The sequence below is a fragment of the Furipterus horrens genome, unplaced genomic scaffold (assembly GCF_987537825.1).
Source record: "Furipterus horrens unplaced genomic scaffold, mFurHor1.1.pri manual_scaffold_5, whole genome shotgun sequence".
In the NCBI taxonomy this organism is placed as follows: domain Eukaryota; kingdom Metazoa; phylum Chordata; class Mammalia; order Chiroptera; family Furipteridae; genus Furipterus; species Furipterus horrens.
This window is the reverse complement of record NW_028327175.1, coordinates 36,024,666-36,039,728: the sequence shown is the minus strand read 5'-3', so window position 1 is coordinate 36,039,728 and position 15,063 is coordinate 36,024,666.

Below are 15,063 nucleotides of genomic sequence, written 5' to 3'. Positions count from 1 at the left end.
TTTCATGTTTACTAAGTAATCTTTTGATTGTTGCCTTCATTGTTATATAGAACTGTCTTCTGTGAAGGAAAGTACTAGGTCAGATGGTCCATGCATTATACTCAGCACACAGATTGTAGTGCTCAGTGAAAAGAAAGTAATGGCATTTGGACTCTGTTCAACAGTTCAGTGAGTGTGTGTGAAATGGGTTTGCTCCTGAAAGAAGAGGATGCTCTCATGTGCTAGGAGATTACAGTTTTTAGTCTACAAAACTCAGTGCCAGATTCTAGTCCTAGTATTTCTCCAAGGCATTGCAAACCTTCAAGGTCTTTTGAGAGACAATCTGCCAACCTTCTCTGGTGAAACCCCTCTCCACTGCCATGCCCCGAACATTTGCACTAGAAACCGTGATGCCACTCATATACAATTTAAAGCTGTAATGAGAGAATGAGGAAAAGGTTTCATTTCCTGAATCTCATTTCTCCATGGAAGCTGTTTGGTGAGACAATTGTGAATTAGGCTTTGAAATTTATTTTCTGATATGTCTAACACTCAGCACAGAATTCGGTAGGTCTTCTTTTTTTCTAGCAGTATAATGTCTTAAAGGACTTGGTCATTCATTCTAGGAAACATGTTCAGTACTCAGAGGCAGTTGGTGGAATGTTCTGGACCTTTTCTTCCCCCTTTTTACCCCATCTCAGATCTAGTGGCTTAGAGAAAACCCTGAAATAGTACAGCATGCACTCCAAAAGTTATATCTTTTAGGGAGTTTCACATTATAATATGGAGTTTTGAAGACAGAAAAGGCTCTGTGGCATAAGTCCATGGATCTCAAGTTGTAAAAATACAGATTTGTGGGGCAGGGTTCATATCAACCCCATTAACAGTTGTGCCAGTGTTAACAGAAGAGATTATTTCCCGTAAACACTCTCCACCAAAGTGATGTCTTTTCAATATTTAAGTGCCATGGTACATGTTGCTTGTTAAGACTATGACAAAAACATATGAGAGGAAGTTCATGTAAAAGCGAGGGTTAGTGCTGATACATTTGTTTTCAGACAAATGTCCTCTAGAGAAGGACATCTGAATTAGTTTCCTTTCACAAAGTTGGTAGCTTAAAACAACAAATTTATTTGCTCACAATTCTTAAGACCTTAAATCTCAAGTCAAGGTGTTGACAACTCTGTACTCTCTACACAGGCTTTAGGGGAGGCTGTTATGTTCCTCATCGAGCAAGGTTGCTGGCATCCTTGGCTTGTGGCCACATCACTCTAGTCTTTGCCTCTGTCTTCACATGTCTTCTCCTCTGTGTCAATTTTCTCTGTATGTCTCTTATAAGGATGTTTGTCATTGGATTTAGGGATCATCTGGATAACCTAAGATAATGTCCTCATTTCAAGTTTGTTAATTATATCTATAAAAATTATTTTTCCAAATAAGGTAGCATTCATAGGTTCTGGAGCTGAGTATGTAGACATATCTTATTTGGAACCACCATTCATCCCATTACAGTGTCTAAAGTTGTACCTTGTTGTGAGAGTCCCTGAGAAAGCCACTCTGATAGCAAGAGGTCTGGGCCACCTTCATATGGACAATGCTTTCAGACTACTCCAACAGGTCCTGAAGATTTCAGCTTGAATAGCTAAGGCAACAGGGCTTCTTGGGAGAAGACTCCAAAAACTTCAAGTGGACAACTGCAGTGATTACTAGTTGTCCAGTTATACTGTGTTGATGTTTCCGAAAGACTCAGGAGAGGGATGAAAGAAAGAGAAATGGGGCAACGTTATTTATTTTGTGTCCTTTGCATATAGAGCTCTCTTGAGAAAGGAAGAAAGGAAAAGTGTAGGCCTAATAAGATCAGAAAGAAGAATGATGGATGTTTTTCTAAATTGTTATTAATGTTTGATCCTGGTCTCAGTGACTAAAATTAGCATTTTAAAACTATAAATGTGGTATATATTTATGGTTAAAAACTCCTAAAAAACATAAAACGGTATTGGCAAATTTGCTTCCAAAATTCTTTTATCATTTTACATACTTATAAACAGTGTGCTAGAAGACCTATTAATTTCTCATTATCATCCTCACCATCACTAGATATGATCTACTTTTATTTTTCATCACTATTATAGGGAAACATATATTATTATTTTATTTTTTTTACTTTTTATTTTTATGGGCAAATTTAGCATCTTTTAATTATTTGCCATTTCTTAGTCTAGTGCCTGTTCATATATTTTGCCATTTAAAAAACTGTGATAATAACCAATTTGGTATTGATTTGTTATGACTTTGAGTATATTTAGAACATTAATTCTTTGTCATAACTTTTAAATATTTTTATCAGTCTAATTTTTACTTTTATCTTTTTTATAATTTTAAAAGTTATAGCCAAAGAACATATGTGCATATCAGCAAAACCATGGACACAGAAAACAATGTGGTGAAGGCCAGGATAAGATAGGAAGGGGCTTGGTGGAGGGGGAAGTTGGGGGGGGATGCAGGACATCTGTAATAGTGTCAGCAATAAAAGAAAGTAAAAATAAATAGAAGTCTAACAATGTATTTTTGAAGTCACATATAAATATTCTAAAATAGTTTTATTGTGGTAAAAACATATGAAATTTACTATCTTCACCATTTTTAAGTGTACAGTTATACAGTTAAATATACGTAGATTGCTGTTGAACACATCTTCAGAACTTTTTCCTCATGTGAAACTAAAACTCTGTACTCACTTACAACTACCCTTTCCTCCTCCCTCAATCCCTGGTAGCCACCATTCTACTTTCTACGAATATGATTACGTTAGACAACACATATCAGTGGCATTATACAGTATTTTTATTTTTGTCATTTGTTTATTCCACTGAATATGTGTCTTCAAAGTTCACCCACAATGTAGCATGTGACAGGATTTCCTTCCTTTTTAAAGGCTGAATATTTTATTGTATGTATATACTGTATTTTGTTTATTCAACCATTGATGGATAATTGGGTAGCTTTCCCCCGTTGGCTGTTGTAAAGAGTGCTGCTATGAACATGAGTGTACAAATATGCCTTTAAGACCCTGATTTCTTTTGGATGTATACCCAGAAGTTGGACTGCTGGATCATATGATAGTTCTATTTTTAATTCTTTGAAGAATCTCAGTAGTGTGTTCCATAGGGACTACACCATTTTACAGTTCTTCCAACAGTGCACAAGAGTTTCAATTTATCGACATCCTCATCAATACTTATTTTCTGTTTTCTTATAGTAACTATCCTAATGGGTGTGAAATTATATCTCAGTATGGTTTTTATTGCATCTCTATTATGATTAGTGATGTTGAGCAGATTCTCATATGCTTGTTGGACATTCATATGTCATCAGTGAATAAATGTCTATTCAAGTCATTTGCCCAAATTTCAATTAGGTTATTTGATTTTTCCCTCTAAATTAAATATATATATATATATATATGTATATATATATATATATATATTATTTATTTATTTTTAGAGAGAAGGGAAGGGAGGGAGAAAAAGAGGGACAGAAACATCAATGTGTGGTTACCTCTCATGTGCCCCCAGTCGGGGACTTGACCTGCAACCCAGGTATGTGCCCTGACTGGGAATTGAACCAGCAACCCTTTGGTTTGCAGGCCGGCGCTAAATCTACTGAGCCACACCAGCCAGGGCTCTAAATTTTCTTTAACACAGCAAAGTTTAGCAAACTGTCCTGCATGTGCTGCTTTTATGTCATGTTTAAGGAGTGTGATTCTATATTTAAATCATTATATCTTTTTTACCTTTTATCCTTGTACTTTTAAGATCTCTTTTTTTTTTCTTATATTTAATTTTTGATCCATCTGTCATTTGTTTGATATGAGGAATAAGGAAAGGGTTCATCCAGCTTTTTTGGCCAGCTGCCCCAACTTCAATTTATAGAATAATCACCGATCATGTACTAACTTGCAAGGTTTGAACATGTTAGGTAGGCTTTTGTAGTGAGGGCCATGTTGGCCACACCTACTACTCTCATGATTGTACTAAGTGCCAGTGGTATCTGTTAGATTTTGTTTGCATGTCTCTAAGTGGTAAATTTTAGCTATTAATACATCTTAAATATTTGGAAGATAAGCTTTAAAATACTTAAATGTTTTCTATTTTTTTCATAATAAATATTAACTATATTTCCCAATAATATTCCTTTTTGAGGGGAGTAAATAACAAGAAATGTTTTTAGTGATATGAAGCCAGTGTGAAAGAATGACTTTGACCTCTACATTATAGAATGGTCCTTCTTTCAAATGTGAAATGATGACAGAGTTTCTACATAAGGAGAAAACTTTGCCTATTTCAGGACATTTACCTAATTGTGCTTCTTGGGCTAAATTTAGGATTCCTAACAGCCCCACACCTGGTAGGGAGATATAAAACCTTTGTACTTACATGAAATGATACCATCCTAAGGTAGGATAAAAGAATAGCAGTTCTGGAATGGAACTGTTCAATTCCTGGCTTTACTATAAATTGGCTGTAAGATTGAATGTCTCCTAATTCCTCTGAGCATGGTTTTCTAATGTGCTAACTGAGGATCAATAACATATTTAAAATGTTGTTTAAGTGACTAAACATGATAATTTGTAGGATCTGTCCTTTATACAATAGTACTTGATAAAAAGATGACAGTGATAATTGTTATCAGTAACAAAAACAATAATTATGGTGAGAGAAGATCCTGCTGCTAAAACACAAACTTTCAAGCAGGTCCATTCCCAACACAGTATTCCTTCCCTGGACATCCTGGCGAGTCTCCTAATCACTATGTTGTATAAAACCCATTAGAATTATTAATTCATTTGAAGCATTAAAACCCAAAGTGTTACCACTAAACGATTTAACTTCAATGGCATATTGTTAGAAATATTTTCTCTAGCCAGCTTATTATTCTCCTAGTCTCCTCTTTATTTTACCAACTGTGGAGGTTTTTAACTGGCCGAAGGATCTAATTTCAGGTCGCTTGAAAGGGAAGAACCTGGATGTGTAAAGATGGTTTTTCGGGGGGACGTAATTAGTCACTTTTATGTGTTGCTTTCATCTTTAAATTAAAAGTTCCTTCTCTCCTATAACTTGAAAGAAGGAAATCAGGTTCTGTGAAAGAAAATATGTGAAATTTAAAACTACTATCCAACAGAAATTTCTCAAGACAACTTCAGAGCCACAGCTAGTTGTTCTCTTCCTGTGAAGCGGAATTATTCTGAAACACCAAAAGGTTCACTGCACAGTTACTGTTATTAAGAACTCTTATTGTGAGGCAAATCCATTGAAATTTTCTGCTTTTAAATAGTAAATGCAGGAATTAAGTAAACTTCTTACCTGCACATAGGGTTCAAAGAGAAAAAGAGAGAATATCAGCTGCTTAGAGACTTCGAGAAAAGAGGGGCCTTGGAAAAATCATCTTGAGTTTTGACTAGATGATAAAACCAAGGTCAAGAGTAGTACAGAAAAGTGCCCAAGGATATACATTAGGGCGATGTGAGACCTAGAACACAGTTCGATTGATCAAGTTCAATGTTCTTTTTGGTCTGACCCAGCGCTTTTGAGAATGGGTATGGAGAGAAAGTGGGGAGAACTTGTCATTTATTCTTATCTCTGCTCAGTGGCCACTTGTTTTATTTATTTTCATAACTCCTGTTTTATTTTTCTCTTGTTTTTGAGCCCGGATTTGGAGTGAAGCATTACGTACTGAATTTTGGCTTACAATAACATATTGTTAGTCTATCTATAAAATTTCTAATATCCAGATAAAGACTAAAAATGAACTCAACTTCCTATATTTTCAAATATATATATTTAAAATTATATACATAAAACAGCTTGCTGTTGACCTACTGTTTAACCCATTATTTGGGTTTTGCCATTTGTATAATGAATACAAATGAATGTGTGTCTGTATGAATCTACATTGATAAATAGCTAGATATACACTATATCTACAACCTGTGGGTTGTAGACCCTTTGGGGGTCGAATGACCCTTTCACAGGGGTCACCTAAGACCATCAAAAAACACATATATAACTACATATTGTTTTTGTGATTAATCACTATACTTTAATTATGTTCAATTTGTAACAATGAAAGTACATCCTGCATATCAGATATTTACATTATGATTCATAACAATAGCAAAATTACAGTTAAGAAGTAGCAACAAAAATAATTTTATGGTTGGAGGTCACCACAACACGAGGAACTGTATTAAAGGGTCGCGGCATCAGGAAGGTTGAGAACCACTGCTCTATATGGACTCGACTTTTACTGCTCTCTTATCTCCTAGTTTTGCCAAGACAGAATTTGACAGAACTGTATTTCTCAAAACACATTTTTATACAGAAAAATATGTAGACTCTTACTTTTATACCACTTTGTATTATGCATTAATGATTTTTTACTGCTACTGCTTCTGCTGGTAGAGTATTTTAAAATTTAGTCAGTAAGAAATACTAATGCTGTGACATGAATTGCCTCAAATGTCATATATATCAAATAAAATGTGCATAGGTTTTGGGATCAAGATTTTTAAAATAAATGTTTTAATTTTATATCAGTATAATGAGCCAATCATGGGACATGTGTGTAGTTTGTTCAAAATATTTGTCATATACTGTATTTTGTTGTTAGATTTGCAGATTATAAGGAAATGCTATATAAAAATAATAAATTTTGAATATAAAAATATTGTAATCACCATGAATAGAAAAAAAATTGGTCAGATATCATTTACCCATTATAATGAAATGTATTAGTAAAATGTATAATTATTAGTTTTCTGAAGTAGAAAAGAAGAAAATTAAAAAAGCAATGGTAATATCACCTTTGAAATAATTATCCTCTAAATGTTAGGCATTTAGAATGCTTCTAAATATTTGCTGGTGTAGGTAAAGCTGTTGTGAACATTTATTTTTTTCCACATATATTTTAACTTGTCTGGACCTCATTGCTTACTTCATGATTTCTGGTACATTTTGTCACATTACTTTTAAAGGAATTTATTTTAGGTTATACTTCCCAATAATATTGTCTCATATTTAACCATACTAAATAGTATCATTTAAAATCAATGTCTGCCTATTTAAATGGCATGAAATTCTAACTCAAGGTTATTTTCAGTAAGGCTCAATATTTTCCCATTTGTTTGTTTGCCCTTTGTAATTGACAACTTACTCAGATCCTTTCAGTACCTACCTAGCAGATCTCTATGATTTTTTCTTCAGCATGTATATTAGTTATTTTCTTATTCACATAGATTTGATTCTTTGGTTTATTCGAAACAACTTTTCCCAGTTGTTTTTTGCTTTTTCCTTTAGTTTAAAAATTTGTATTCTAAAGTTTTGTTTCTATGACAGATATTCTACAATATATTATGTTTGCTTTTTATTCTTAGAAAAACTATATTCCTCTGACATATACCTTAGTAAATAATGCAAGGTATGTTATCTCAGTACTATTTATAAAGTATATCATTCTTTCTTGTTTTTCAAAGCCTGTTTAATATCTGAGTTTAATATTTTGAAGAACCCTATTGTCCCTGACTTTAAAAAATAGAGATTCCCCTCATCATTACAATTTAGAATTTGTTTGATAGTACTTCAAGGTATTAGCTGAATAATTTAGAACCCAAACTCTGGGGTGCAGATTGCTTGAATAAAGTTCATGGAAACCAAAATATTTCCTCGTTACCTTCCCTGACATTAGTGATTATACTTTTCTGTTCCACTCAAACCTAATCTCCTAGTCTGTTTATGTTTCCATATTGACAGCTTTAAGATTTGTTATTATTTTCTGTTTTGTTTTGTTTTCTAAGATTTTATTTATTTATTTCTAGAGAGCAGGGAAGGGAGGAAGAAGGAGGAGGAGAGAAACATCAATGTGTGGTTGCCTCTTGCATGCCCCCAACTGGGGACCTGGTCTGCATCCCAGGCATGTGCCCTGACTGGGAATTGAACTGTGACCCCTGGTTCTCAGATCAGCATTCAGTCCACTGATCCACACCAGCCAGGACTAAGATTTGTTTTTTTAATATGCACTATCACTCTATGATGCAGAGATGTCATTCTGTACTCCACTGTTCCATTGGCATTTAAATAAATAACTTCTTTCACAAAACTTTCCAGGAGACAGGGCCTGTTGAAAGGTATCACTTTTACATAATTATCCTATGGGCAATGGCTAAATATGAGGTTTTTCTGTGTAGAAGGAGCTTAGAACCTCAATGTGGGATTAATGGGATTAAGGGATTTCATGAGCAAAGTGCTTATGAAAGTATGCAGTTTCTTTTAAAGAGTTCATCCATAAGCATGACCGTGGACACCTCATAGGGCAATGCTCTCTCTGGGAATTTGGAAAACCAGCTTGAGATTCAATCCTAGACATTGCAGACTGGCACTCTACAAGCTTTTGCATGTGATAGGACTACTTCGAGTTAATCTCTCGGTTAACTGCAGAGAATTTTCTTCATCTCTTTTTCACATTATTCCCACACTCTCTCTTTCTCTTTTTTTCCCCTGTGACTTTAGCTGTCACTTTTGTTTTAAAAAGACAGATAAGAAGAGGGTGGCAGAGAGAGAAATGAGTTTATGGTACACCCCATAAAATGGCAATGAATCAATATGTGAAATTATCTGGTATTTTTTTACTTTCTTTTTGAGAGTTCTCTTATCTCTATCTAGAAGTTGCCTGGTCAAAAAAATAGACTTTACTTTGTTTATGAGTTATTTGGTCATTTTGTACATTTCTAATTTCCAGAGCTACAATGAGGTGATAGCAGAAAAATATCAAATCATCTTCCTTTTTTTTCCTGAACCTGTCTCAGTAATGCAGCACTTGTTAATACTGTCAGTGTAAAAGAACTAAATTTTATTGTAAATTCGTAAGACAAATAGACATAACAAGGTGGAGCATTTGTATAATTTACAGTTTGTATATACTTTTATATATATGTGAAAAGCCAAAAGTCAGATAGAGTATAGAATCTATTCCACTGAGTCTGTTACTTTGAATACTATACTATATTTTATACTACTTGTTCTTTTCTTAAACCATAAACCAGGGTTTGAGCATAGTTTTAGAAAAAAAGGGGGATGTTTTAAATGAAATCAGTATCAGGGAGGTGGGGACTCTATATGATTTGAGGATTATAGCTTTGCCTTTGCCTGACACTGGTAGAATATTTTTTCTATCAGACCATGAAATGGAACAGAATTTCAGATTATTTCATGAGGTAAAAGTTTGTAATTCCTTAGACTTTGGTTATGAAAATTCATAAAAATCCCCAATTAAATTAATTCAGATTTAATCCTTAACCCTTTGGCTCAAAACTCATTCACTGTTCCTATAATAATAAAAAAAGTGGTTTTCAATAATAGCCTTATTAAAAATTATGATTTCAGCATTTAAAAATTGATAAAATTGGTACTTTCTACTTTATGTGCTTAATATTCACTCATAAGGTTAAATGATTAAGAAATTAAAGACTGTAAATAGGAAGGAATGAAGATGGAAGGATACATCTTTTCCATTCACAAAGACAAAATTTATATTTGGGGTAGATAATCTGAACTTTCAATTTTGAAGCCCTTGGTAAAAGGGTAGTTGAAATCACACTTACAAGATGATCAAAGTTAATGTATGATTTCAGCTTTGTATAGTAGATTACACCCTTCTCCATGGAATCATAAAAAGAAGCACAAATACAAGTAAATCTAATTCTGAAATTTTTTAGTTCCCCATGGGGAGGTATTGAAACTGTTTATACTACACCTCATCAATTTATTCTTCTCTCACTCAACACTCACTGTCCCACCAAAGGAAACTAAACTCCTCAATGAGTTCTTTAAAATTCTAGTTTAACTTTACTTGTCCAGTATATATACATATTCCCCTCAACACTATTACTTTCTGAGGTTTCGTTGCCCTTTGATTTGACCCTTCCGTATGCTTGCTATTACCACCTATCAAAACCGTTCCTTGAGGCCTTACCCAAATATTGCTTCAACCTCTAGTTACTTAACATCCAATATGGGGTTGACCTTTCTGTTCTGTAAAGAACTGTTATTTCCTCCTTAAGAAACTTGCCACATGAAAATAAGGACAGTGTCTCATTCATCTTGAAATCTCCATTGTGCAATTTCTAACTCAGTCTCTTATACAGAACATTACCCGTCATGGTTAGAGGCTAAAGAAATCATTAAGTGGATACCATCACTGGGTACGTAGAATTGACTTACTTGAATCAAATATGTATAAAAAGGCACTTAATAAATATTAAATGCTGTCAACCCTCAATTATTCATGTGTATATTATTCACATTATAGCTGTGAGATGACGTTAAAGGTCATATTTACATAATAAACAATTCTGCCTGATGAAGCCTTTGGTTGACATAAATAGGTTCTTAGTTTGTGTCCATCCAACAGAGATTAGAAGTGAAGGCTCTGTCAAACAATTTTATTATTTAATTACCACCAACTTTCTCTTTACCATCTTAGTCACAAGACAGGATTTTGCTTTTAGCTGCTTTGCCTAAATCTGAAAGCTGGTACTAATTATTCCCAGCATTTAATGGGGGAGCATGGAAAACGTTAATCAGGAGATTAAAATCCAAAAGGTCAGGAGTTTTCCATTCCTCCTTCAATCAGATTTTCGTAGTGGAGTTTTGTTAATTTGTGAATTAAGTTCAATTATCCAGAAAACTTCCTGATGAAAACAAAGCTCTTTTGGTAGGGGAAAAATTCTGCCTCTTTGTGTGCTCTCTGTTTCTCAGTCTTCTCTCTCTCTCTCTCTCTCTTTCTCCTGACATTTTGAAATATGCAGTGCAATTTAACAATCAATAAAATCATAATAAAATGGCTTTCCCTGAGGATATTAGCATAGATTACAATAAAGGATGCCAGAGAAGAATGGGTTAGTTGATGGGTTTTACTTTTAAGCCTTGGCTAAAACCAGGCACAGAAAGAAGAGAGTGAATTTTATTGAAATTCACACTATACAGTGAGTTAACAGAGAATGATAGGATAAATATAATTTAATAATACATAATTGTTATTTTGAAATTAAAAAGACATATATCAAATGTGAAAGCATTAGTTTACCCACTGGGGCATGCAATGATGTTTGCATACCAGTGATCTATGTGGACAGATTTTGGAAATTGTCTGCAATTTTATTTAGTCTGTCAGCATTTGCAGTGGCAAGGACTGAGATTCACTTGATACATCAATGCTAGATAAAGCCTTTTGTGCACATTAGCATGACAACCAGTGTGCATAAAATATAATAGGAACAGCATTTGATTATAATGTGTTTTACACCAAAAGAATTAATAGTTTAGGAAAGGAAGCAAGAACTGAATTAGATAATTTACAAATATTTCTGCTTTTTTGCAATTTCTAAGATAGGACATTTGTATATATTTACTTTAAAAATGCCTTGTATGCAAAGAAATGACTGAAGGAAACATTAACTCCAATAAAAGCTAAATTAATATGTCCTAATGTAATAAAAGGAGGAAGGCAGTTACTTGAATTATTAGTCTGGCACCAACTCCTTTAGAATGCTCATATTTTAAAAGTATGGCAGGTGTGCTGGAAAGTCTTTCCTGCAAAATGATTAGAGTCTTTTTTATCAGTTAGGAATGCATTCAGCTCTGAGTAACAGAAAACAGCAGTTTAACTATCTAAGGGTTTACTTGACTTTGTGCAAAAGAATGTCTGGAGCTAGAAATCTAGTGGTAGCACAGCGATCCTGTATAGCTTCAAAGAAATCGTTTCCTTTCATGGTTTATTCTCTGCCATCCTAAGCATACTGTATTACCTTGGGCATGTCACCTCATGATCACATGTATCCTCATTCCGAGCAGGGTAGAGAAAGGAAATAGAAGGGAAGCAGGAAGAGGGGAGGTATAGATAACAGGGAATCCAGGGCTTCCTAGGAGCCCTCCTTGAGAAGAATAACGCCAATACTTACCGCTAGCTTCATGAAAGGCTGGGGAGCTTGTGCTTTTAACTGGATATATATTTTGGGTGAACAATATTGAGCTTGTATAAATAAGAATAAAGAGGAGAATGAATATTGGATATGCAATCAGCAATATCTGTCTTATAGTTCAGAGAGAGCTAATTTGATGAGATTGGAAAAAAAATAGCTGAGAAGACATGAAAAACAATGTAACTGATTATTCAACTTATTAGGAAAAACAGATTTTCATATCTAGTGTCCAAGGTTGGTGAAGAAGAAAATAAAATGAGGGGTTTCAAACAGAAAATAAGATAATAGTACCTGTACACAATTATATTAGGAATCTAATGTCAAAAATGTTAAATGTAAACTAATAACCAGTTATTCATTTTCTGCACTATCGAAACCTCCTTTGTTTCATGGACAAATGGTCTGGCAGCATAATTTGTGCAAGGCCTGTGGGGCAAATGACTAGAATAATTGAACTGGAGGCTCTCAAAGTGATCCTGCTTTATCACACAGTGTGAAAGATCAAACTCTGAAAGCAGCAAAAAATACCAAGTGGACAGATTTGCCGGCTATTTATAGCTCATACAATAATCAAAGGGGAGAATGAGGTCATTCTGACAACAGTTCTCAATTCCCCTTTGGCCCTAAGTAGCTCGATAAATGAATCTCAAAGTTGGAGCTAGCTAAAATGGTAGGTGTTTTAATTTTCAACTATTTCATGTACATGTAAGTCTGAAAATAAAAGTTTGTAATCAAAGTGATTTCATTTTTAAAGCTATAAAATTAATGCATCTATCTCAACCAACAGCTAATATTATTAAAATAAGTAATTATTCTAAATTTTAAAACCAATAGCTAATAATATTAAAAGAAGTAACTCTGTTCTAAAATCTCCTGATTTGGAGGCAGGAACAGGTTTTGTTTGCAGCCAAATGTTACCTTTTTAAAAATTTTAATCTTAATAGTATATATTTTTTATTACCATTTAGTCCGTTTATACCCTTCTACCCCCGGCAATCACCATACTGTGGTCCATGTCCATGAGTCCTTTTTTCCCACTGATCAATCCTTCCGCCCCCTATTGTCCCGCACCAGCTGTCATCCTGCTCTCATCTATGAGTCTGTTCCAGTTTTCCTTGTTAGTTTAGTTTGTTCAATAGATTCCACATATGAGTGAAATCATACGGTATTTGTCTTTCTCTGGCCTATTTTACTTAGTGGATCCATCCATACTGTCGCAAAGGGTAAAAGCAAAGGGTAAAATTTTCTTATTTTTTACAGCTGAGTAGTGTTCCATTGTGTAAATGCCCTACTGTTGTTTTATCCACTCATCTACTGATGGGCACTTGGGCTGCTTCCATACCGTGGTGATTGTAATAAAGCTGCTGTGAACATTAGGAGTGCTTCTGTTCTTTCAAATTATTGTTTTGGGCTCCTTTGGATATAGTCCCAGGAGTGGGATCTCTGGGTCAAAAGGCAGATCCATTTTAAATTTTATGAAGTATCTGTATACAGCTTTCCACAGTGACTGCACTAACCTGCATTCCCACCAGCAGTGCACGAGGGTTCCCTTTTCTATTCACATCCTTGCTGGCACTTGTTGCTTGTTGATTTATTGATGATGGCCATTCTGACTGGTGTGAGGTGGTATCTCATTGTGGTTTTAAGTTGCATTTCTCTGGTGATTAGTGACACTGAGCATCTTTTCATTTATGTCTGTTGGCCACCTCTGTGTCCTCTTTGGAGAAGTGTCTATTCAGGTCCTTTGCCCCGTTTTTTAATTGTGTTGTTTGTTTTTTTTTGGTGTTGAATCTTGTAAGTTCTTTATAAATTTTGGTTATTAACCCCTTATGAGATAGGTCAGTGAATATGTTCTCCCATTCTGTGGATTGTCTTTTAATTTTGTTGGTGATTTTCTTTGCTGTGCAAAAACTTTTTAGCTTGATATAGTCCCATTTGTTTATTTTTCTTTTGTTTCCCTTGCCTGGGGAGATATATCCAATAAAAATTGCTACAAGCAATGTCTGATATGATGCTGCCAATGTTCTTGTCTATGACTTTTATGGTTTACGGTCTAAGATTTAAGTCTTTGATCTACTTTGAATTTATTCTTGTGTGTGTAATAAGAAGGTGGTCTAGTCTCACTTTTATGCATGTGTCTGTCCAATTTTCCCCACACCATTTGTTGAATAGACTATCTTTTGCACATTCTATGTGCTTGCTTCCTCTGTCAAATATTAATTGGCTATAAACGTGTGGGTTTATTTCTGGATTCTCTGTTCTGTTCCATTGATCTATGTGTCTGATTACCTTGCTTTAACTTCCTTTTTGTCCAGTTCACTGTCTACCAACCATGCCCACTTAGAGTGTCATTTCTGCTTCTTCCTAGGCTTCTCTTCTCTCCTCACCACTCCAGCTCGCTCATTCCTCGCATTTTCAGACTGAGAACCAGTTAGTTATGTTACTTAGTCTGCAATATCATTTGGATTGGGAAGTATTGTAGTAGAGCAAAGTTCACACTAAGTGTGGACCGACCTGGAATCTGTTCGTTAGGGGCCATTGTTGTCCTAAGCACCGGAGAGAGAAGGTGCAGGATTCCTGGTTTTAGCTGTCTGAGGGCTCACGGGCAGGTTTCTGCTGGGGGCTTTAGCTGCAATTGTTTACAAGACTGTATAATGTAGATGTCTGACCTTTGAATTGGTCTTATGGAGCATAAGGAATTGGTCTCATGATAATGCTGCTATGCCCAGAGACATTAGGTTGATATTTTACATTAATTTTTAAGAGGGCATTTCATTCAGTGTATTATATCTCTCATCTGAAGAAGTAAATTTCTTGTCATTAGCTTTGCTTCTGTTTATGCTTGCAAGGCAGCTATTCCTTGTTTCCTCCATTGAGATCTGGCCATTATTCCCCACCATATCTGACAGGGTACACAGTCATTGGCCGCTATCAGAGATAATACCATTTATTCCTGGAAGGCCATAAAGAATACTCTGGAATCCAGAAGAGTTTTGCAAAGCATCCCCTTGTTATTGCACAGGGTTTCCATCCCACACAAAATCTCCTTT